The sequence below is a fragment of the Gopherus evgoodei genome, chromosome 3 (assembly GCF_007399415.2).
Source record: "Gopherus evgoodei ecotype Sinaloan lineage chromosome 3, rGopEvg1_v1.p, whole genome shotgun sequence".
Lineage (NCBI taxonomy): Eukaryota > Metazoa > Chordata > Testudines > Testudinidae > Gopherus > Gopherus evgoodei.
The window spans coordinates 35,838,694-35,862,139 of NC_044324.1; the positions used below are offsets into that span (position 1 = coordinate 35,838,694).

The window sequence follows — 23,446 nt, forward strand, 5'->3', positions numbered from 1 at the left end:
GGTCAAAATGAACTAGTTTAAAGATTTTGAGTAGATTTTAGTGTCCTGGAAAGCTCTCTCTTCCTATTTCTCCTCCCAATACCTGGGAAGCTTCTTCCTTAGGAGTTGATGAAAGGGCTATAAAAGGACTGAAGCATTTAGAAGAGACCTGTAATAATAATTTATCATACCAAAGTAGGCTTGTAGCTCAGCTGTGTTCTAAGGGGCAGGAGCCTGATTAATTGCTCTGATGTGATCTGCTATAGAGTGAATCCCCTCATTGTCTATTCTGTAGCCCAGGTACACCACTCTGGTCTCATAATGACTCTTGATCCTTAATCTCTTTAGGAGCCCTTAAACAGTGGGTGGGACTCTTCAGGGTTTTAAAAAGCCATCTCCAAAGTGACTCTGGGTGGCCTTCCCGCTCGGCTCCATGCTCACCCTGGTCCCCACCATGCTGCCTGCTCACCAACTTCTGGCCCTCGGGCCCCGTGCCCTGTACCTGCCCGGCCTCCAGGCCTCAGCTCATTCTTATGCCGAGGCTGCCGCCAGCCCAGCCCAGATGTCCTTCACCTTCGCCTTGCCCACGCAGGTGTTATACAACTGAGCCATTGTGAAGCAGGTGGATGTTCCCGCACTGAGTGGCTCCTTTGGCATCTTGTCAGCCTATGTTCCCACCCTTCTGGTCCTGAATCCCGGAGTTGTGACATCTTTGCCGAGGATGGCACAGCAACCAAGTACTTTGTGCAGCTGCTGGCAGAAGAGGTGGCCACTTTGGACATGCTGGATCTCGCTACTGCTAAATCAAATCTGGATAAGGCCTTATCTCACCTGGCTGCAGCACCTGCCGGAATGGCTAATGTAGAAGCCCAGATTAATGTAGAGGCAGGTAAGGCCCTTGTAAAAGCCTTGGAGTAATTAGAGGATTCTGTGGTCAATGTACAGAAGCCATGGACTGGGGCTGGGCCTGGCTCCCCTCCTCCTCCACTTGTTTGTACAGATGGCATGAGACAGATTGATGCCGTATATCGCTTTGATCAATTAAAGAAAACAAAAGTTTCCCAGGAAAAAAAAAATGACCAGAGGAGCCAGTAAGCAAGAGCTGAAAACAGGGGCATTTTGCAAGGGAGTTTAGAGAGGGAGTGAGTAAGAACCAGATATACCAAGCATTCTCTAAATGTAGGTGAAGAAACACTTTCCTCCGCCCTCCTCCCCCCACCCAAAAAAAAAACCCGACAACCACCAAACAAAAAAAATGCTGCAAAATTGAAAAATAATGCAGGCAGAAGTCCAGCAGCAGAACAAGTATTACCAGTTAATCACACTGAATTCATGTCTGATTACATGCTTTGTGAGTGGGTGACACGTGTGCATTTGGTGCAAGCAGCTTATGGCCCTCAGAGACAGACAGATTATGGGCTCTAGACGACAGAGTGGCTGAGCTGGAGGAACTAAGGGAGACAGAGAGATCCATAGCTGAGACTTCATGGGATACAGTATAGAAGGTCCTCCCCTAGTCTGGCCACTTCTGTGCTGTTGAGGAGGATGAAAGTCTCAGGAAAGGAGAACATCAAACTGGAATAGAGGGAAATGATCTCCTAGTTGGTGCCCTCCTTCCAAATGATGTCATGGTACCCTCTCGCACTGCCGGTACTTCTCTGGGAGAGGGGGACAACAGTTATTAGAAACAGACAGGTAATAGTAATGGAGGATTCAATTTTTAGAAATCTAGATAGTTGGGTTTGTGATGACCAGGAGAACCTCATGGTAAATTCCTTGCTGTGTGTGAAGGTTGCAGATCGCTCAAGAAATCTAAACAGACATATGCGCAGGTCTGGGGAGGAGCTTGTGGTCATGGTACATTTAGGTACCAATCACATTGGGAAAGGTAAGCCTGGAGGCCAAATTTAGGCTGTTACTAAGAGACTGAAGTGAAGGACCTCCATGGTAGCATTCTCTGAAATACTTCCAGTTCCAAGAGTAGGGCCAGGTAGATAGGCAGAACTGCATGGTCTCAATCCATGGATTTGATAAGGATAAGGAGGAGGGTTTTATGGGTTTTTTTTTTGTTTATTTGTTTTTGTTTATTTGTTTTTAGGAACTGGGGAAGCTTTTGGGAAAAGAGGAGCCTATACAGGAAGGATGGGCTCCATCTAAACCAAAATGGAACTAGATTGCTGGCATGTAAAACTAAAACAGAGGCCTGGGAGAAAAGCCAACAGATATATCCCTTACAGGAGGATCTATTAATGGGGATTTTCTATATCCTAATAAAGAAGAATGGATGGAAGATGGTAGGAGCTGAAGAGAAACAGTCAAATGAAAAAGAGTCCCATGCAATTATATCACATGAAGGCAGACAAGTAAGTTCTTGTATACAACTGCAAGAAGTCTAAATCCTAAGATGGTAAACTTGAGTGCCTGGTATTAAACGAGGATATTGGTATAATAAGCACCAGAGAAACTTGGTGGAACAAGGATAATCAAAAGGGACATGGTAATGCCAGGGTACAAAATATATAGGAATGACAGAGTAGGTCGTGCTGCTGAGGGAGTGACACTATATGTGAAAGAAAGCGTAGAGTCAAATATAATAAAAATCTTAAATGAATCAACTGTACCATAGACTCTCTATGGATGGGAATTCCTATTTCTATAGTATTGTTTTTCAAGCAACTGGGGGTGGCAGGAGGTACCAAAGAAGAACACCACAGTAGCATTTATCTCCAAAAATGGGAACTACATAAAAATAAGGAAGCTAGTTAAATGGAAATTAAAAGCAACAGTCACAAGAGTGAAATACCTGAAAGTTGTATGGAAACTTAAAAAAAACAAAAACCAAAACAGAAAACACCATAATAGAGGCTCAAATTTAATGCATTGCCCAAATTTAAAAGAAAAAAATAGTAGGTGTACCAAAAAAATGCCACCTTGACTAAACAGAGTGAAAGATGGTTACAGACAAAGAAACATCTTTTAAAAATCCAAAGTCAAATCCCACTGAGAAAAAAGTAGAAAGAAGCATAAACTCTGACAAGTCAAGTGCAAAAGTATAGTTAGGCAGGCCAAACATTTATTTTAGGAGTAACTAGCAAAAGATATAAAAACTAACAGGAAAAAACAATTAAGTACATCAAAAGCAGGACGCCTGCCAACAATCAGTGGGACCAATAGGCGATCAAGTTGTTAAAGGAACATTTAAGGAAGACAAGGCCACTGCAGAAAAGCTACATGAATTCTTTGCTTCAGTCTTCACTGTAGCGGATGTGAGGTAGATTCCCACACCCGAGCAATTCTTTTTAGGTGACAAGACTGAAGAACCATTAGGAAAGAGATATTTACTGTCTTATTATCTATCATAATGTCACCATATAAACCTTGAATACTGGGCACAATTCTTGTCACCCCAGCTCAAAAAAGACATTAGAATTGGAAAAGGTACAGAGAAGGGCAACAAAAATGATTAGGGATATGGAACATTTTCTTTATGAGGAGAGATTAAAGAGTCTGGGACTACTAATCTTAGAAAAGAGATGACTAATGGGGGATATAATAGAGGTCTATAAATCATGACTGATGTGCAGAAAGTGAATAAGTGAAGAAAGTGAATTTACCCCTTCACATTACACAAGAACCAGGGGTTACCCAATGAAATTAATAGGCAGGAGGTTTAAAGCAAACATGAGGAAGTATTTCTTCACACAACACAGTATCAGCCTGTGGAACTCATTGCCAAGGGATGTATAACTGGGTTAAAAAAAATCAAAAATAGTTCATGGAGGATGAATTATTACTTAGACAAGTTAGAGGTCTTCAGATCACCGGGGCCTGATTAAATGCATCCTAGAATACTCAAGGAGCTGGCTGAGGAGATATCTGAGCTATTAGCAATTATCTTTGGAAAGTCAAGGAAGACTGAAGACATTCCAGAAGACTGGAAAAGAGCAAATATAGTGCCATCTATAAAAAAGAGAAATAAGGACAACCCAGGGAATTACAGACCAGTCAGCTTAACTTCTGTACCCGGAAAGCTAATGGAGCAAATAATTAAGCAATCAATTTGCAAACACCTAGAAGATAATAAGGTGATAAATAATAGTCAGCATGGATTTGTCAAGAATAAATTGTGTCAAACCAACTTGATAGCTTTATTTGACAGGGTAACAAGCCTCGCGGATGGGGGGAAGCGGTAGATGTGGTATATCTTGGCTTTTAGTAAGGCTTTTGATACCGTCTTGCATGACCTTCTCATAAACAAATTAGGGAAATATAACCTAGATGGAACTAGTATAAGGTGGGTGCATAACTGGTTGGAAAATTATTCTCAGAGAATAGTTATCAGGGGTTCAGTGTCATGCTTGAAAGGCATAAGGAGTGGGGTCCTGCAGGGATTGGTTCTGGGTCCGGTTCTGTTCAGTATCTTCATCAATGATTTAGATAATGGTATACAGAGTACACTTATAAAGTTTGCAGACAATACCAAGCTGGGAGGGGTTGCAAGCTCTTTGGAGGCTAGGATTAAAATTCAAATTGATCTGGACAAACTGGAGAAATGGTCTGAAGTAAATAGGATGAAATTCAATGAGGACTAATGCAAAGTACTCCACTTAGGAAGGAACAATCAGTTGCACACATACAAAATGGGAAATGACTGCCTAGGAAGGAATACTGCAGAAATGGATCTGGGACTCATAGTGGCTCACAAGCTAAATATGACTCAACAGTGTAATGCTGTTGCAAAAAAAAGTAAAAATCTTTCTGAGATGCATTAGCAGGAGTATTGTAAGAAAGATGTGATAAGCAATTCTTCTGCTCTACTCCATGCTGAATAGGCCTCAACTGGAGTATTGTGTCCAGTTCTGGGGACACTACCCATCTTTCCTGAAATGGAACAATTGGAGAAAGTCCAGAGAAGAGCAACAAAAATAATTAAAGGTCTAGAAAACATGACCTATGAGGGATGATTGAAAAAATTTGGTTTGTTTAGTCAGGAGAAGACAAGACTGAGAGGGGACATGATAATAGTTTTCAAGTATGTAAAAGGTTGTTACAAGGATGAGAGAGAAAAATTATTCTTCTTATCCTCCAAAAAGCAATGGGCTTAAATTGCAGCAAGGGCAGTTTAGGTTGGACATTAGGAAAAACTTCCTAACTGTCAGAAACAAGGAATCTGGTGGCATCTTAAAGACAAACAGATTTATTTCAATCTAAGCTTTCATGGGTAAAAAACCTCACTTCTTCACATGCATCTAATCCTAACCCTAACTGTCAAAAGTGGTTAAGCACTGGAATAAATTGCCTAGGGAGGTTCTGGAACCTCCATCATTGGGGATTTTTAAGAGCAGGTTGGACAAACGCCAGTCAGGGATGGTGTAGATAATACTTAGTCCTGCCTTGAGTGCAGGGGACTGGCCTAGATGACCTCTTGAGGCTATTAGCCAAGGCTATTAGCCAAGCTGGTCAGGTTGTCCCTAAACTTCTGACTGCCAAATTCTGGGACTAGATGACAGGAGATGGATCACTTGATGATTGCCCTGTTTTGTTCATTCATGCTGAAGCATCTTGCATCAGTCACAGTCAAAGACAGGATACTGGGCTAGATGGACCATTGGTTGGACCAGTATGGCCATTCTTATAGATGTTATATGTTCTTTATTAAAAAATCCCTTACTTTGTTGTAAGCAAAGTCTCATGGCCTTCAAATATTTGAAATACCTTTGCCAGTGTTGAGAATGGACTTACTTAGGTGCGTGTCCAGAGTACTGTGTTTTGCTAGGGTCTAATTTGAGCATTTCCTCCTAATTCAGTTTTAGTTCTTGCAACCAATCTCTGCCTAACGGATTTTACATTTGTCCCCAGGTCATTAGGGGTCAGGAATGAGGGTGGTCAGGTCCACTGGTTGGAGCAGGAGTCAGGGTTGGGAAATGGAACTGAGGCTCAGAACCAGAGTCAGAAGCTAGATGCCAGAGCCAAGTTTAAGACCAGAGTTAGCACCAGGAATCAAAACCAAGAGTCAGAAGTCTGTTACCTGGAGTCAAGGAAGGCAGAGCAGAGCTGGGTCTGAGGCAGGACTGAGGCTGGGATAAGGCAGGTGTAGCCCCCTTCCTATTCACTGGCTCGGTATGAGGTTGTTCAAGATAGGAGAAGCCTGCCTTGTAACTTTTTACACAACTTTGGTAAACTGGGTCTGAGGCTCCTTTGTGTTGTGTGTTAGTGTGTGTTCACCTCAGACCAGACCCATTTAGACAAATCACCAGGAACAAGGCTTTATTTTCGAAAGAAAATAGAACAGTATTATAGTCCAGCAGTCTCCTCTCTGCTTGCCTGCTATGTGCTCTCATCTCAGTCAGTGTTGAGACTTACTGCTGGTGGGGGGAAGAGGTTACATCCTGGTAGGAGCCAGGAAATTCTCCCAACATGCAGAAGTTTGTTGTCTACAACATGTAGTTCCCCTGGCTGCTGTTGAAGCACACTGGACCTTGCGCTACACAAGGATGCAGGAACAAAGCAGGATCTGTCTCAGAATCAAGTCAAGGATTTGCCTTGTTGCACAAACAGTCTACTAGTGTTTCCCATAGGCCCAAAATAGCATGCTGGGGGCAATAAAGAACATGGTAGGCTCTGCTAGTCAGGGCCTCTGTGGGCAGGACATCCAGTGCTACTTGGCTCCACAATGCTCACAGCACAGGGATATGCAGACCCAGGTCCTAGCCCAGCAGATCTTCACCTCAGGAGTAATAACTTTTTCTTTACAGGGACAAGCACAAAACCTACCACCTGTATGGGTTCTCCAATGTATGTGTGCAGTGTCACTTTTATATTCAATCCTGCTTTGCACTGCTGATCTGTATATAACACCAACAGACCCCAATTGTCAGTGGGCAGGATTGAACCTAGGGACTCTAGAGCTCAGTGAATGAGCCTCTACTACATGAGCTAGAAGCCCTATGGCCCTTAGCTAAGGTTGTAGCAGACTCAAGCTCTAAGTGGTCTTGGTGCCACTACAGGGAACAGAACACCACACCCAGGAGGTGTTACATGTATATTCATTGCTCACTGTAGCTGAAGTCTCTTTATCTAATTCCATTTGGACTGACTGATTGTTTAACTATACCATTATTTCCTAAGATCCCATTTCTTCACTTTTAGACAATACACAGTATGTAACACATTTTCTGTCCCCCCCCCCACCAAGGTAAAAAGCCCTCTGCTTTCTCTGATCTTTTGTAATCTACCCTCCTGTGCTTGATAGTCACCTTTGCTTTTTCTGGTCATGTGTCCAATCTTGAGGCATTTGTAACACTGAGCTGTTTTAAGTTTATAAAATGAAGCAATATGAGCTCCTCCACAGCATAAATACCTCTCAGGAGTCTGAGTCTCTTGCTGCTGGCCTTGTATTTTTATTGAGTCAGTTTGATTTGCCCTGAATTCTAAGTGAAAATGCTGTACTTTTTTTAAAAAATGCTGCTTCCATTGTTGTTGCTAATTCTACTGCTTTCAGCCAGGTTGAGTTCTCCTCTGCCAGCAATCTTCTTTGAATTCTCTCATTATCAAAGCCACAAACAAATCTGTCCTGCGGAATGTGCTCTAGGACTTTTCCAAATGAACAATATTCCATTAATCTTTTTAGCTCTGACACATACACAGATACAGTTTTGCCTTGATGCCTCATTCTAGTATGAAACTTGAAATATTCCACAATAATGTTTAGCTTTAGGGTGTAGTGCTCTGTTAAGGTATTTTGCAGGTTTTCTAAACTTTTATCTCCAGGTTTCTGAGGTTGTAACAAACTCCTTAAGCAAGAGTAGGTTTTGCAACCACTGACCCTGAGGAAAATTGGTCTCCATTTGTCCTCATCTATAATCTCATTGGCAAGAAAATAGTGTTCCAATCTTTCCAAATATTGCTGACTCTCCTCATTTTCTGCATTAACTGAGGAATTTTACCATACATTGCTATTCTTACGTTCTTCCTTGTGTAACACTTCTGCCAGATGGAGTCAGTAACAAGGGTTGGGTTCAATATCTAGGGATTCCTCTTAATACAAAGCAGAACCGGCTAGAGCCCCCACTCTGTAATGTGGGAAAATGAAACACCACTCCTGGGCTCCTCTATGAGGCAACACTTCATAGAATTATAGATTATTAGTGTTGGAAGGGACCTCAGAAGATCATCTAGTCCAACCCCCTGCTCAAAGCAGGACTAATCTCCAAATGGTCCCCTCAAGGGCTGAACTCACAACCCTGAGTTTAGCAGGCCAATGCTCAAACCACTGAGCTATCCCTTCCTTGCTTGCAAGCACTAAGCCTGTGCATTACAAAGGAAAACGTAATAAAAGGGAAAGGGAACCCAGCATTAGTTTGGTAAAAACACCACAAGCACAATTTGGAAGCATGTAATCCTAAGCAAGCACTCACCCCACAATGCATTGGGCAGTGTTGTGATGTGAAAGTCTGACAAATGAATGTCCCTTTAACACGCCACTCCTGTTTCTTTCTGCTTCACTCCACTTACAGTTAGTTGTCCTTGGTCAAGGAAGATCCAGATTTCAGAGAGTCATTCACCTCCCAGCCCTGAAAAGGGAGGAGGAAGTTCACCAAGCAATGTATCTGCTGCCAATTTTGCAACTTGCTCACTGCTGCTGCTATCTGTGCTACCACATGCTATCATACTCTACCACAGCCACTGTTATCTCTGCTGCTGCTGCTTTGCCACTTCTGCAAATCTGCATTCTGAGGGTCCACCCCTTATCTGCTGAAATCACTAAGAACTGAGCTTTACATCTCAGCTGCTACTCCTTCAGTGTCTTTCATACAACACTATCCCTCCACCTCATCTAAGACTTAGTCCCTACATCTACTCATTAGTGATTTCAACTCTAGCAATCTCTGAACAGAAATAAGGACTCTTAACTGAGGCCTATCAGCTCTGTCTTATACACTGGAAAAAGGAGGACCAAATGGCATTTAAGCATCAGCTATGCCTTCAAGTAGGAACACCTGTCTCCACCCCCCCGCTACATTTTGCTGAAATTTGGCATTTCTATCCTGCTACTGAGAAAGTCAGTTTCAATCTCGGGTGACCCCCTCAATCAGCATATACTAAGTGTAGTTCAGCTTCCCTTGTCTCATACAATAAGGATAAAATTTCATTACCCCAGCATTTGATACAAAAGTGAATTGTAACCCCAAATCAGCCAACATTGATTCCTTTGGCAAAGCAGCTCTGGCAGCTGAACACCTAGGCAGAAAAAGTGCGTCTATGTAGATATGGCTTGGTTCTGAATCTTCCTCCTTCCCCCACCCCCGTTTGTCACTAGATGTCAGGGGAGAGCTCATTTAGACCCTGCTTATGCTTGTGAACCAGTGAATCCTCATCAGCCCCAGGGAGCTTGGTAGACAATCATTAATGTACTACTGTGGGCAAGCTACACATGATAGACCAGGATGATCTGACCACCACAGGATGAAGTGGGGGTGGGGGAATGGAAAAAAAATAATCAAAGCCCAAATAATAGGCAGTATTAGTGATAAAGGGCATATCAGAAATTTAAATTATTATTTATACTCAAGCCTTTTAGACCCATTTCTCCATCATTTTCTCACATCTTGGCAAGTTTTCTTGGGAAGGCAGCCCCCAGCCTTTGCCTGCTTTGCCCAAACCCAAGTACCTTTTGTCAAGCAGGTGTTTGTATCTTTGCCTTTCCCAAGAGGATTCTTTTCCTTAGGCACTTTATCCTCCCCATTTGCTAAAGCACATCCTCCCCCTTATCCTTTGAAATGAGCTGGGTTGGGTTTATATAGGTCCAGACCCATTCCATTTTTAGGGGCTACTTATAGGAATGCCTAATTAGAGATAGCTGTTTCCCTCCACTCACATCATGTGAGAAGTTTACTCTACCACATTCCTCATCACCAATTTTGTCAAGGGTCCACTCAGTGCATTAGAAACACATCACTTATAGTTTTGCAGGCTGAGAATGTGCTGCTTTATTCAACTACATACAAACAGAATGGGGGAGGGTATACCCACTAACTAAACTGGAAGTAAGAGAAGGGTGGATCATAGCTCCAGCCCATAATACTCAAAGTAACCCAGTTAAACTCTGGATAACCACTTTACTACAGAACCCCCCCCCACCTAATCTGTTGCTGAATCCAATTAAGCAGAGCAGCCACTATGATTTTGTGACTAGGAGGGGAGGAGAACAGAAGAGCTACAATGAGAGAGTAATGTAGTCCCAAAGGTGGGCAATGCTCATTGAGAGAGTGCATAAGCATAGGAATGGCTTGCCAACTACAGAACCAGTTTCTCCTCTCTTGGTTTTCACACCTCAACTGCTAGAACAGGGCCTCATCCTCCCTGATTGAACTGACCTCGTTATCTCTAGCTTGCTTGCTAGCATATATATACCTGCCCCTGGATATTTCCACTACATGCATCTGAGGAAGTGGGTATTCACCCACGAAAGCTCATGCTCCAAAACGTCTGTTAGTCTATAAGGTGCCACAGGATTCTTTGCTGCTTTTACAGATCCAGACTAACACGGCTACCCCTCTGATACTAAGCATAGGATGTGTTGATTCAGTGTATCTTATAATCAGCTTCCATAAACTAGGATCTTGTGTAGTGGAACCTCCCCTGTGCAGTAACCTCAAGGGATATCAGTGGAATTAATCTATTCTGGGGCACAGAGGGTTGCTGCAGCACTGTAGTATAAATTGCTCCTCCCTGCATCAGGATTAGTGAATATCACCCACAATTTTCTGGAGAGGTCCAGAGAAAACAAAAACAAAAAACTCTATATCTGGGTTTAGGATTCCATGAGTGAAAGTTAATAAAGCAGAGGGTTACTTGGTGGTGGTGGTGTTTATTTAAATTTCCAATATTAAGCATCAGAAATGCAGTTACTGCAGATAGGAAATGCTCAGTTTTATTGGCATCTATCCCATGTTCTACAAAAGAAAGCTTCAGTAATGTCCACTCTGAGTTTAGGGATAAGTATATGTTAGATTCTGAAAACAGACACAAAGCATACATTTCACTTTGCGCCTAAAGGAAGAGGAGAAAGTGTTACAAAAGGCAGGCTTTACAAATGCTTATAAGCCACTTGTTTCCCTATACCAGCTGTTTGACACTAGCTTTCTCTTTGAAATTATTTTTACTTTATGTCCTCAGTCATACAATGCCTCTGCTTCTGAAACGTTAATGTCTTTTTGTGTGTAAAACAAGGCTGGCTTATCCTTTCTACCATACTTTTAGCAGGCACTTAGGTCTTTGCCAGTGCTAATAATGTTTAGGACCCCCACAGTTGACTGGGGGTGGCGTGGGGACAAAAAATAATCCCTCCCTGCCTTCTCACTTACAGAGAATAAATGCTCCTTGTGACTCACACTGTTTTAGTTCTCTTGAACACCACTGTCTTTTTTTCCTTCAGAATTGAAGTAAATTTACAAGGGTTTTTTAGAAGGAGAAAAGTGAAAAGATTGTTTATTCTCCAAGCACACCATGTTGGCTTCTTCGAGCAGCAGTCATTGTTCAGTAACTACATTCCCTGCTGAACTCACAAATTGAATGCAAGGAGGTGGTGCGAAGATGGTGGGAAGGTTAGATAAAATGGCAAGTTGTGCCAGTGAGTCCCACAATGAGGATAATGTATTATTTAGTTAGTGTTTGCAGCTGCACTTGACATTTTACAACATGTAGAATATTGCCACAAGCAAAGCTCCAGAATTCTTGTCCTGAAGAGTTTACAACTGAGCAGCACTTAGGGGAACTTAGATGGGACTTCGGGGTTCCATTGTCAGGCAACAAGTTAATTATCATTATTATTAAGAGTGATGTGGGCATGGTCACATGTGGGCATTGCTGAATGGGCTGATATTCTGAATATAGATCTCAGGGTGGTTGACATACAATAATTGAGAGGCTATTCCAAGCATAAGGGACCAAATGTAACGAGACATGAAACTGAGGAAAGCAAAAAGACAAAATGTTAGATCTAATTGTTTCCTTTCCTTGTGATTAGGTTTGGAAGTTTAGATTTTTGTCTGCATATGTCAATAAATAATCAAAATTTACATACAGGCAAAGTCAGAAATATGCTGCTTAAGAACTTACTAGAATTTGATTTGAGGGTGTTTACTTTGCATGTTTTGACATGTGATAGTGATAATTTGTGTTTTGACAATTGGAAAGTTTAACACTTTTAATCTCATCTTCTACAGTCATTAAAGCATCATTGTCTGATCCTGTCCTTCCTAATTTTCTGCAGCTATGAAACTTTAAATGCATAAAAATTGAAAAAAATGCTTAAGCCCCATAATTCTGCACAACAGTAAACATTTAAATAAACCAAAAAAGTGCTTAAAATAAACATTGATATTATCCATCAAAATTATTTAAAAAAAATCAAACTCTGCCTAACCTGCTTGTGACCCACCACAGGGACCAGCCACAGCCATGGTCCCTGTACTCTCCTAATGTCCTCGCTATTCCTTGAATGCTGCTTGGGGCACAGCTGTCCTCCAAAGGGGCTGTGGAGTGGCAGGACCATAGCCTTGTTCTTTGCCCCCTGCACTGGTCAGCAGAGCTGGCTAGTCAGAGAGGGGAACGTATGCTGCATTCTTTAAGGGATGGTACAGTAAGCATATGCACCAGGGAGCTCCCCAAAGATGAGTCAGTTCTGGAGTGCACAGGGCCATCTTCTCAGCTAGTGTAAATCAATGGAGCTTCTTTTCAGCTGTTGTAAATTGATGGACCTCTAAACCAGACCACCATCTGGATCAAAAGAAACAGAAAAGCTTAATGGGCTGTAGTGCATGAGAGGGGCTTTAGAGGAAATGAGAGCAGACATGCAGATAGGCCATGGAATGCTTTGTAAGTGAGTAGCAGAGGCTTGAGCTGTGTTTGGAATAGAGCTGGTCAAATAACACAAAGGTAATTTGAGGATAGTTTTACAAGTTAGTGTGGCAATTTTGTTACGTTTTTATTTGTGGGGTGAAATTATCCTAAATCCATCATAATTCTGAACTGCTGCCATTTTGGATTTAGATCTAACATCTGTATGGCAGGGTGCTGCTGGAGAAGTCCTTGACCAGCACCTGCCACCCCAGCCCCAATCCATTCTCCCTGATTGGGGCTGAGTGAACTGCCCTATGTTTGCCTGGTAACTGACCACACCTGCCAGCCTCATTAGCAGGAGCTATAAGGCTGGAAGGAAGTGAGAGAAAGGGGGAAGAGACTAAGAGGTCAGGCTCAGTTGGAGTAGAAGCTGCCCAGTCTGTTGCTGGCCAGGCCTGTGTAAAGCCTGTATATAGTTGGGAACTTTTCACAAATAAAGAACATGGGTGTTGCACCAGACTGAAGTGCCCCTGATTCATGGAGGAGAGTGGCTGAATCCAGAGGGGCGTGGTGGGAACCCTGTTACAAGCAGCTTTAAACCTTGAATAATTGAAAAACCTGCATTTTATTATTGCATAGGTTTTCTACTGGAATAAAGTTTTAAAATATTTTAAACTGCTGTGGGGGAAACTTCTTCTCAAGAGCTAATTCAAAATGGTAGCTTCCCCCTCTGCCCCCCCGCCCCCCAGTTCTGCAGTACAATGCAAGATCTCACTGTTGACCCATAGGATCAAAAGAGACTAACAATTTGCTTACAGCTACTATGTAAGTATCCTGACTCAATGATCTCTCACCACCAGCCCCTAAATTTGTGCCTAATAATATCAATGACCTGAAAATATTTTTTCTATTCTACAAAGGAGAAATAAAATAGGGAAGGGACCTGGGCATTGTAGGCAGCTCAGTGAAGACCCGTCCTCAGTTCACAGCTATGGTCAAGAAAGCAAACAAGATTTAGGATTCATAAGGACTAGGATGTTGAATAATACAGAGAATATTATCATGACTTTAGATAAATTAATGGTGTGGCCTTATCTGGAAAACCGTGCACAGTGCTTATCATCTCATCTCAAAAAGAATATTGCAGAATAAAGGTGGTTCAGAGAAAGGTGACAAGAATGATGAAGGGCCTGGAAAACCTTTCAGATGAAGAGAGACTGAAAAGACTGGAATTGTTTACCTTAGAAAGGGGATGAATAAGACAGGACATGATAAAATGATGAATGATATAGAAAAAGAAGATTGGGACCTTCTGTTTTCCCTGTCTCACCACACTTGAACAAAGAGATTATGAATGAAATTTAAAGGTAGGAAATTCAAAACTTATAAAAACTATGGAACTCATTGCAACAGGAAGTCATTGAGGCCAAGAATTTACAAGGATACAAAAAAGGGATTAGACATTTATATGGGTATCAAGAAAATGCAGAATTATTATAATTAATCATAATAAATGTTGTGGAAGGAGTGTTAACAACTATAAACCTCGTGTTCCAGTAATTAAGCCCTTCTTTAAGTACTGGACATCAAAATGAGAACTAATGAGGGAAGAGAGGGCAAATCATCCCATATATTGCTACTGCAGGGTTCTTATATCTTGCTGGCCACACTGGAGACCGGATACTGGATTAGATGGACAACTGGCCTGATTCAGTGTGGAAATTCCTAGGTTTCTATGATAGAAATGCTAACATTTACACAATTGAGTGCTAGGGCAAGGCAAGGATTTGTAAAGGATTAACAGGTACCTGCCTGTCAAATGTTTGCTTAGGGCAGCTGCACTGTTTGGTTCAAGTGAAAGTTAGAAGGAACCTTGGGGATAAACCTGGGGTGTTGCTCAGGAACACCTTGTCTCTGTGAAATATATTGTATAAACAGGTCCACTTTGTGGGCCCAGACCACTGTCCTAACCAAGGTGATAGTAGTTAGGAAGGCTTTCCGCACCAATACATGTGAGAGAGCACAAGAGGCCAAGAGCTCAAATTGTAGGTTCAGAAGTATAGATAGCAACAGCTTCAAATCTCAGCGGACACAGGTTTTAATACTGAGAGAACGCTCTGATAACAACTTTTAGTAACTTTACTGTTGTGGAATGGGTGAAAACTGAGCTGTTCTCTATTGGAGGATGAAAGACCTCAACAGCTGCTAATTGTACTCATAGAAACTGGATGGATAGGCCCAATGATTTCAAAGAGAGAAAATATTCCAGTACAAGAGGAATCCTGGGCTCCTCGGGAGATAACTGACGTTGCTGACATCACAAGGAGAACCTCTTCCATTTGGTGGCATAGCACTTCCTTGCGGAGGGTTTTGTTCTACTGAGAAAGATGGATTGAACCTCCTCTGAGCAAGAATTCTCTAGGTCCTTTGCCCATCCAGAAACCAGGCTGGCAGATGGAGGGATGCCAGGTCATCCCTTTCTCCATTGTGCAATAGTAGACCTGGGACGAGCTATTCTGTTTCTTAAGCACAGCACTGAGAACATTGCTTTGCCACCACTAACTGAAAATAGGAGAAAAACTGAAATAAAATTAATTAAATTGGTAAGAAATGGGTTTGCAGTAGTAGACTATAACATTAAGGTGTATAAGTTAACAATTAAGCATTTACTAAAGAAATAAGGTAATGGTTTATAAGTTGAAAGTTTGATAATTTAAGTGTGCCTACAATATTGGCACACAGCCAAGGATGACGAATTGGCAGTTTCAAGCAGTTTGGCCTATCACTAATGTATTGGTAGGCAGAATGTGGACTGAGGTTAAGTAAAGGTAACTCCAGCACTGCGGGGGTGGGGGGCCAGGTATGTCTAGTCCAAAACAAGATGAGGGGCCTCAGACCATAACAGTAAACAACCCATAATTCTAAGACTTGTTGTGTAACAACTTTGATTGACATTTAGACTTCCCAGTTCTGATTGGTCATCAGAAAGGATTTAAAGGTGGTTGGAGGAAGTGTTTTTGTTGTTTGCCTTGTTATTACTGTTATTTTGGTGGCTATTGTACAAGGAGGGTTAACACATATAGCAGCAAAGATCAACAAGCTGGGAAATCAATAAAAAGGAACAAAATGGAGGTTAAGAAGGAGGACGTATAGATTGTTACATGCATATTACAGGTGGACCTACAAAGGGGAACCCAAGGATTCCCTGGCCTGGGATGGAACAGTCATTGCTGTTAATCACAATTGTTGCTGTTAATGTGACCCCACAGGTAATATGGATGTCAAACTGGAAGAATCCTGAGCTAAGCTGTCCGCAGCCTGGAGCCAGAAATGCTTCCTGACGGGCAAATTTGTAGGAGCCGCTTTGGGAGTGGCTGCAACCAGCGCTTTTCAATGTGTCTTTCCAGTCCATAACATGAATGGTACATCCCAGAGAATGGTGAGTGGACCAAGTACATCGCAACTGCAGTACATATAGAAAAGGACTGAAGCAACAATTTAATTGGTGGGTGAGGGGACACACATGGAATTGTCGCTGGAAAAGTGATTTGTGGGCAGCAGGAAACACAGGGTTGAGTGTATCTGGGGGACCACTGAATAACTAAAGTAACTGAAAGCCAGAATATAAAATTGCAGAAGCAAATCAATGAGCTACTGGCACAGCTGTCTGCAATTGCAACAGGCTGGAAAAGGGCAGCAGAAGTGAACCTGCAGTTAACGCAATTGACAGGGAAACTTGTGACATGGGTGGGGGATGGCTTCAGAAGGCTAATCTGGGGGGAAGTGTGTATGGGAATACAAAATGCCCAATGGTGGGGATAGCACCTATGAAATAGTTATTGTGGTACCTTGGAATGGGACGGCAACTAACGTGGTCCCCATAAGTCCTATAGGAATAATGAGACAGGGAAGGGCTTGTTGGGAACCGCTGGGAACCACTGGCAGATAGATGGGGTAGATGGAATGGTGCAAATTGGACAATAATTCAGTTAAGTAATTGTCCAGAGAAAATATCTTGAAGTGTCCCTCTCCGATGGCCATGGAGGAGCAGATCCAATGGCCTGTTGCCAGGAGTGGACAATTGAGTATAATGTATGTAATGTATTGGGTATGGAGTGTTCTGCTGGGAGTGCACACAGTTCTGCAATATAACACTTGGGAGCACAAGTGCACCATAATGTGGCATAATCCTGCGTATTGACACGCTGCCATTGGGACTTCGGTGCACGAATGGATCTGTGGAACTCATTGCTGTGAACAATCGAACCAGTGCATAATACCTGATTCCATACCACGTGGTTGAGCTGGTTTGGCCAATACCCTATGTCTCTGTGAACACTCAGTGGACTCATGATATAGACAAAAGCATGCAAAACCTGCAGGCGCAGCTCAATGCAACTGTCAACAATTTAAAATATATTCTCCAGAATGGTGTAAAGGATCTTAACCCTGTCAACAGAGGAGAAGCAGTGTTTCTGATGGAAACCCAGATGCTGGACTATATTATGATGGTTAGGGCTGACAATATTACTGTGGATTATTGTGGCTATTGGCCGATTGTGTTAAGTATGCTAATTTTGCAATGTATACTACGGTGGTTAAGGGGGGCACAGACCAACAAGGTATAACCACTAATTGTCACATAAAAGTAATGTAATTGGCCCTCCACCGCAGTGTAACAGATAACCTAGACCCAACCTTCTTGGGCCCATTACTATGAGGAGTCTGACACACACATTGGAATGTATGTGCAATATGTCTGTATGAGGGAAGGTGCAGGGCATCATACTGCATAGGGGACACATTCCATCTTGATAGCTAGCCCTTTCAGGAAATGTGCCGCCATATGTCCTATGCTTTTCCTGGGATACCTAGGCAGGAGGATCCTAGAAGAAAATAAAATAAAGGGGTGGAGTGTTAGTATATAGGTCTGTTTGTTAGCATGGGATAGAATTTTGGGTTTGACTTTTTGATACTCTTATACTAAAATGTGTAAACAAGGGAAAAAGACACTGTGATGTTGCTTCTGCCTAGTCAGCTGGATTTGTTAGTACAATGAAAACAGATAAGAGTAGTTAAATTGTTACTCAAGAGCACACTTAGCAACCCCTATCTCAGGGCAAAGTCAACAACCAGTCGAGAGCGGCAAAGGGGCTGGGGGAGGGGGGAGGTATAAAACACTAAAAGACCAAGCAGCACACCCTCACTCCTTACCACTCCCATGGGATACAAAAGGGATGAAGACCCCAGACCCAAAATGGAACATGACCCTAAGTTGTAAGGGGTGGGACTGTGGACGTGCATTGCAGGTATATTTAGGTCTGTTAAGAAAGAGGAGGTGGAAATTGGAGAATTGGAAATAGGGAATGGGAAATGAGAATGGAAACACAGGCATCCCTCTGCAGTGTCAGATCTGGGAAGGGGGACACAGGGTAAGTGCTCTGCGGTGTCAGTGCTGGGAAGGGAACACTCAGGAACAAACTCTATGGGCGTATAGAGATAAGCCTGACTGGTGCGAAGGGCTTAGGAATACGCTTGCTTGCAAACTAACCCCAATAAACATCGCATTGTCTGCGCTTTGGACTTCTGGTCTTTTTCTGCTTGCTGTCTGCATGACAAGAACCAGGGAAGTGGGAGGGTTGAGGGAAAGTCCTCTAGCAGTGTAAATCACCAGGTCCTCAAGAAGGGTATACAAAGGTCTAGTGGGAGGAGAGCTGGTTGGATTCTTTGGAAGAGTGCAAGCTTGGACATGGGGGCTTGGTGCATTGTGATACTGCCTGTTCAGAAGGCAAACACTCTGTCCTATCCTTGCATAATGCAGGGGTTAGTCCTGTCCCCTTTATGAGTGGTTTTGGAATGCTGAAAGCTCCCGGTACTGTATGTGCCTGTATCCCCCCACGAGCTCTGCACACACCCATTCCAGGGCACAAAGTCATTGGGTTTACTGAAGGATTCTGAGATGCAAAGTGTCGGTTCTAGAGGGGCACTGCCCCAAGACTAAGGTTGAAGAAACAAGGAGTGGGAGGATCCTGAATTCAAAAGGAGCCTCATAGAGAGCTCTATTAGGTGCATGTGGAGTATGAAGTCCTGAAACAGCCTGATAAAAGGGGGGAAAGAACAGCTGATCTCACACAGCAAAGGAATGTGTGATTCCCAGGGAAGTACAAACAGCTCTTGTGCGTGTCTGTAGGGCAGGCAGGGTTTGAAGCCTGGAATTCTGAGCAAACTAGGTGCCTGAATTGTGAGGGAACAAGAGGGGAGGAAATTCCCTAATCCCAAACTATTTAACTAAGACAATTGTCTAATTTACAATTGATATACAGAATCAAAGTCTGAAGGAATGCTAGAATGCTACGGACTCGTGTTTTCATCCCAGACCACTCGTGGCAGAAAGGAACTGGAGAGGTGTCTGCTCCATCCCTTAAGCCCTGAACTAGGAGCATCAGGAGGCAAAGGGCGCAGCTGCGGACCAACAGAAGAGTTGGTCCTTTGAAGAGTTTCTGAACTTGAATGCACAGAACACATGCTCACCCACAGTAAATACCTATAAGGACCAACACTGAAAGAAGAATTTTTTTTTCCAGCTGAAGATGGCATGTGCCTCCCTTAGACAAAAATAATTCAGAAGTCTGTGACAAGCAAATTAAACAATCTGACATCCTCCAAGCAATAATGCCTGAGACAAAGCTCTTGAGAGCTGAGAAGGCGGCCTTCTTGGCTTAGGGCCTCCTGTGGGTAGTGTTGTACTCACAGTTGTGATGTTTGGCCATCTTTGTAGTTTGTTGTTGTTCTGTCTAATAAATACCTGTTGTTATAGTCTGTGGCTAAATATACTAGGAGACTGTGGAACAACAAACCAGAAGAGAGGAGAATAGTCTCAAGCCTAACTAGTTTCAGAACATAATGCCTTCTAACAACCACAGATAAGTAATGACAAAAACAAGTGAGAGAGAAACAATAAGCAAAGCTGCCCAAATTAGGAGAGATGAAAAGAAAAGTACACTATGGACAACTTCATGTGAACCAGCTCTATTGTATATGGTATATTTGGAAACGGTGGCGGAGAATAATATTTAGTGAGTCAATTTCCCTTTGTTTTTCCTCAGCCCCCAAAGTTCCACTTAGTTTTATTTTGGTCCATTGATTGATCTTGAAGTTGTTATTCCTACACCTCCATTACAAAAACAGAAGGATGTTTCTGCTGCCACAAAGTTTTCATAGGTCTTGCTCTTCCCTTCTGCATAGGGGGTTAGAGGGGATTCTAATAACAGGGAGTTGCAGACAGACGGAAGGAGCTGATCACCAACTCTGCAACTTGCCACAACAAAGGTATCTGTTGATGTAGCCATCCAGAGTGCACCAATCTTTCTGTGAAGAAACTGACCTACTACAGAGCCAAGATATGCAGCCTTTTGGGGCTTGAGGGGCTTCTAAGGCCAAAGATATACTGTACAGTCCTCCAATCAGTGCAAGTGGACAAGAGCATATAAAAGTGCTTGACTGTATTCTGCTCTGTTTTCTGCTGAAAGGAAGAACAAACGGAATATCTATTTGATTTTAGCAGCTGCAGCTGGACAGCAATGCCATGGAGAGCAATGTATACACTGGTATCTATTATACTGTTCATTTGAACAGGACATCTGTACATGTATTTAGATCAAAAGACTAACATTTTGGGTACCAGGAGGATGAGGTTAGCCAATTCGTTGAGAATTGTATCAACAGACAGGTGAACAGAGGTGGTGCTTGCTGTGGTTGTTGAAAACCATAGGAACAACTGTTCCAGCAGCAACCATGTTCTCTCTTTAGGATGTCTGTAACCCTTACCCCTACCATTGGGCTACAAGAATCAGCAAATCCTACCAAACATGTACCATGAACAGCTCATTGTTTTCCATATCACACAAAAGCAAGAGCAAACAGGGACAAGTTTGAAGGCCTCATCAAATAAGTATTAAAAGCAAAACAAAAGAAAACAACTCTAGCTAGTGGCACTGTGATTAGAGCAGGTCCCCTAGCTGAGAAAATAAAAAGCCGTGAAACCTCTCTGTCTTCTTTGTGTTTTGATGACATCCTCAGGAGGCACACAGGGGAGTTTCAAAATGAAAGCAAGCTCCAGGCTAATTATTTGATTTTTATAGCACTGAGCCTCAGAAAAGTTTAATCTTTCACCTGAGAGTAGTAGAAAATTCGATCTATTGCCTGTACTTTGGGTCTCTGCTAAAATGTTCTGACCCCCAGGGGCAAGCAGGTAAAGAAAAAGTAATATCCAGCCCCTGCAATTAGAAGAGTGTTTTCTCCCCAGGCTACAGGGATTCCAAATGCTTTTGAATTCCTGCACACCATTGAAAATTTTGTTCTTTCTAAATAACAGTTACAATGAAATGAATGGAATAATAGTTAAAATTAATTAAACACTTTTCACTGCCTCATCTTTCCATGGATAGATGCTGTGCATTTTATATTGCAGCATGGGACTAGGTAAGTGTTTTTGTAAATTAATCACTTTCTCATTACTGGAGTAAAGGTCAGTCCTTAGGAAAAAAAAGCCAGTGCCTGTCCTGTTACTGGAAATGATACTTTCGTTTAATTCCCTGCTTCACTGCTAATCTATTATTTTATGCTTCATAAAGAGTTATTTAAGCAGGAACCAAAGACAGGGTTTGGAATTGCACAGGCAGCAATTGTCATTAGATAATTTTCAGTCAAGTGTGAAATGCACCAGGGGAACATTTTAGATTTGTGCAGCTCACATTTTTTAATCCAGGTCATCTGTATTCATTTGTCTTTCTAGATAGAAAATGTCATTATTTGATGGCGTCTGATAAAGTGATGTGTGAAGTCTGATCAGTCAGAGGTTAAACCAACACAGTGCAGTTATAAGAGTGAAGACTACAAAGAACAAAAAGATCTATGAATGCTTCCTGTCAATGTCTGAATAAAACTTGTTGGCTAGGACCTACAGGTAAGGTTAAAAAATAAGAGATCCTACCTAAACGTTAGTTGAGAATCCCTAATACACAAATTTACACATGATATATCAGGGAAACAATTATGAAATAATGAATGCTTTAATAGCCTTTGTCATACTGTCTGGAGTAGCTAACAGCCATAAGTAGCAACCTCAGGGCAGACTGTCAAAAAGCAGGGCAGAAACTCCAAACTGGATGTATGTTTGTCAGGGTTCCCTCCTCACTCTGGGGTACAGATTTGGGGACCTACATGAAAGACCCCCTAAGCTTATTTCTACCAGCTTAGGTTAAAAACTTCCCCAAGGCACAAATGCTTTCCTTGTCCTTGAACGGTATTGCTGCCACCACCAAGTGATTTAGACAAAAATTCAGGAAAAGGGTCACTTGGAGTCCCTTTTCCCCAAAAATATTCCCCCAAGACCTTTCACCCCCTTTCCTGGGGAAGCTTGAGAATAATATAAGAACCAATTACCTTTAATGTAAGTTCAAACCAGACCCTTTATCTTTAGGACACTAAAATCAATTGGTTCTTAAAAGGAGAACTTTATTATGAAGAAAAAGTAAAAAAAATCACATCTGAAAAATCAGGATGGAAAGTAACTTTACAGGGTAATAAAAAGATATAAAACACTGAGGATTCCCCTCTAGGCTCAGCATCAAAGTTACAAAAAACAGGACTAAAACTCCCTCTTAGCATAGGGAAAATTCACAAGCTAAAACAAAAGATAATCTAATGCATTTTGTTGCCTTACTTACAGTTTTTGTAATCTTATATGAATCATTTCAAGTATGTTTTCAGGAGATGTTTTACCTGCCTGGTCTCTCTCTCCATCCAAAGAGGGAACAAACAAAAAGAGCACAAACAAAGCCTCCCTCCGCCCCAGATTTGAAAGTATCTTCCTTCCTCATTGGCCCTTCTGGTCAGGTGTCAGCTAGGTTATTTGAGCTTCCTAACTCCTTACAGGTAAAGATTCAGTACAGCTGCTCAGGAGGGATTTTATGCTACCCTTATCTGTATGTATATGACAATGTCCTATTATTAGATTTCACTCACCCAGTAAAAAGTGTGAACTGCTAAAGCACTAAGGACACAATTCTGTCATGGAGCTCACAGAGTTCATGGATTCTGTGACTTTCTGGGACCTCTGTGACTTCTTGTGGCGCAGCGCTGGAGTGGCTGTGGCCTGTCCTGGGGCTGCCAGAATGAAGGTGACCTTGGAGCTGCTGGAGCGGTCCCTGGAACAACTATCTGGCAGTCAGCCCCAGGGCCACTGAACAGTTGACCGAGGGCCAGCCCCAGGGCCGCTGGAACAGTGGTCCCTGGTCTGCCAGAGCAGCAGCCGGGGTTGTCAACCCCCATGGGGGCTGGAGAAGTAGTGGTCATCCCCTGCTGCAGGAGAAGCTGCAAGCCCCGGCAGCACTCTGTTTGTGTGTCCCCCCTGCCTCCAGGGTATTTTGAGTAAAGGTCATGGAAAGTCACGGGCTTCTGTGAATTTTTGTTTATTGCCCACGACCTGTCCTTGACTTTTACTAAAGCTGTGACAGAATCTTAACCTTAACTATAACAGTCTCTCCACGGAATCATAGACAGCCCCCTTGTGCAATCCAGTCTATCTGGTCACCCAGTCAAGCTAGACTATGTGATATAGGGT

At 42.5% G+C, this 23,446-nt stretch overlaps 1 pseudogene; it reads left to right on the forward strand.

Moving 5' to 3' along the window:
- Positions 1 to 433: 433 nt before the first annotated feature.
- On the forward strand, positions 434 to 897 carry LOC115649511 (annotated as a pseudogene).
- Positions 898 to 23,446: the final 22,549 nt, after the last annotated feature.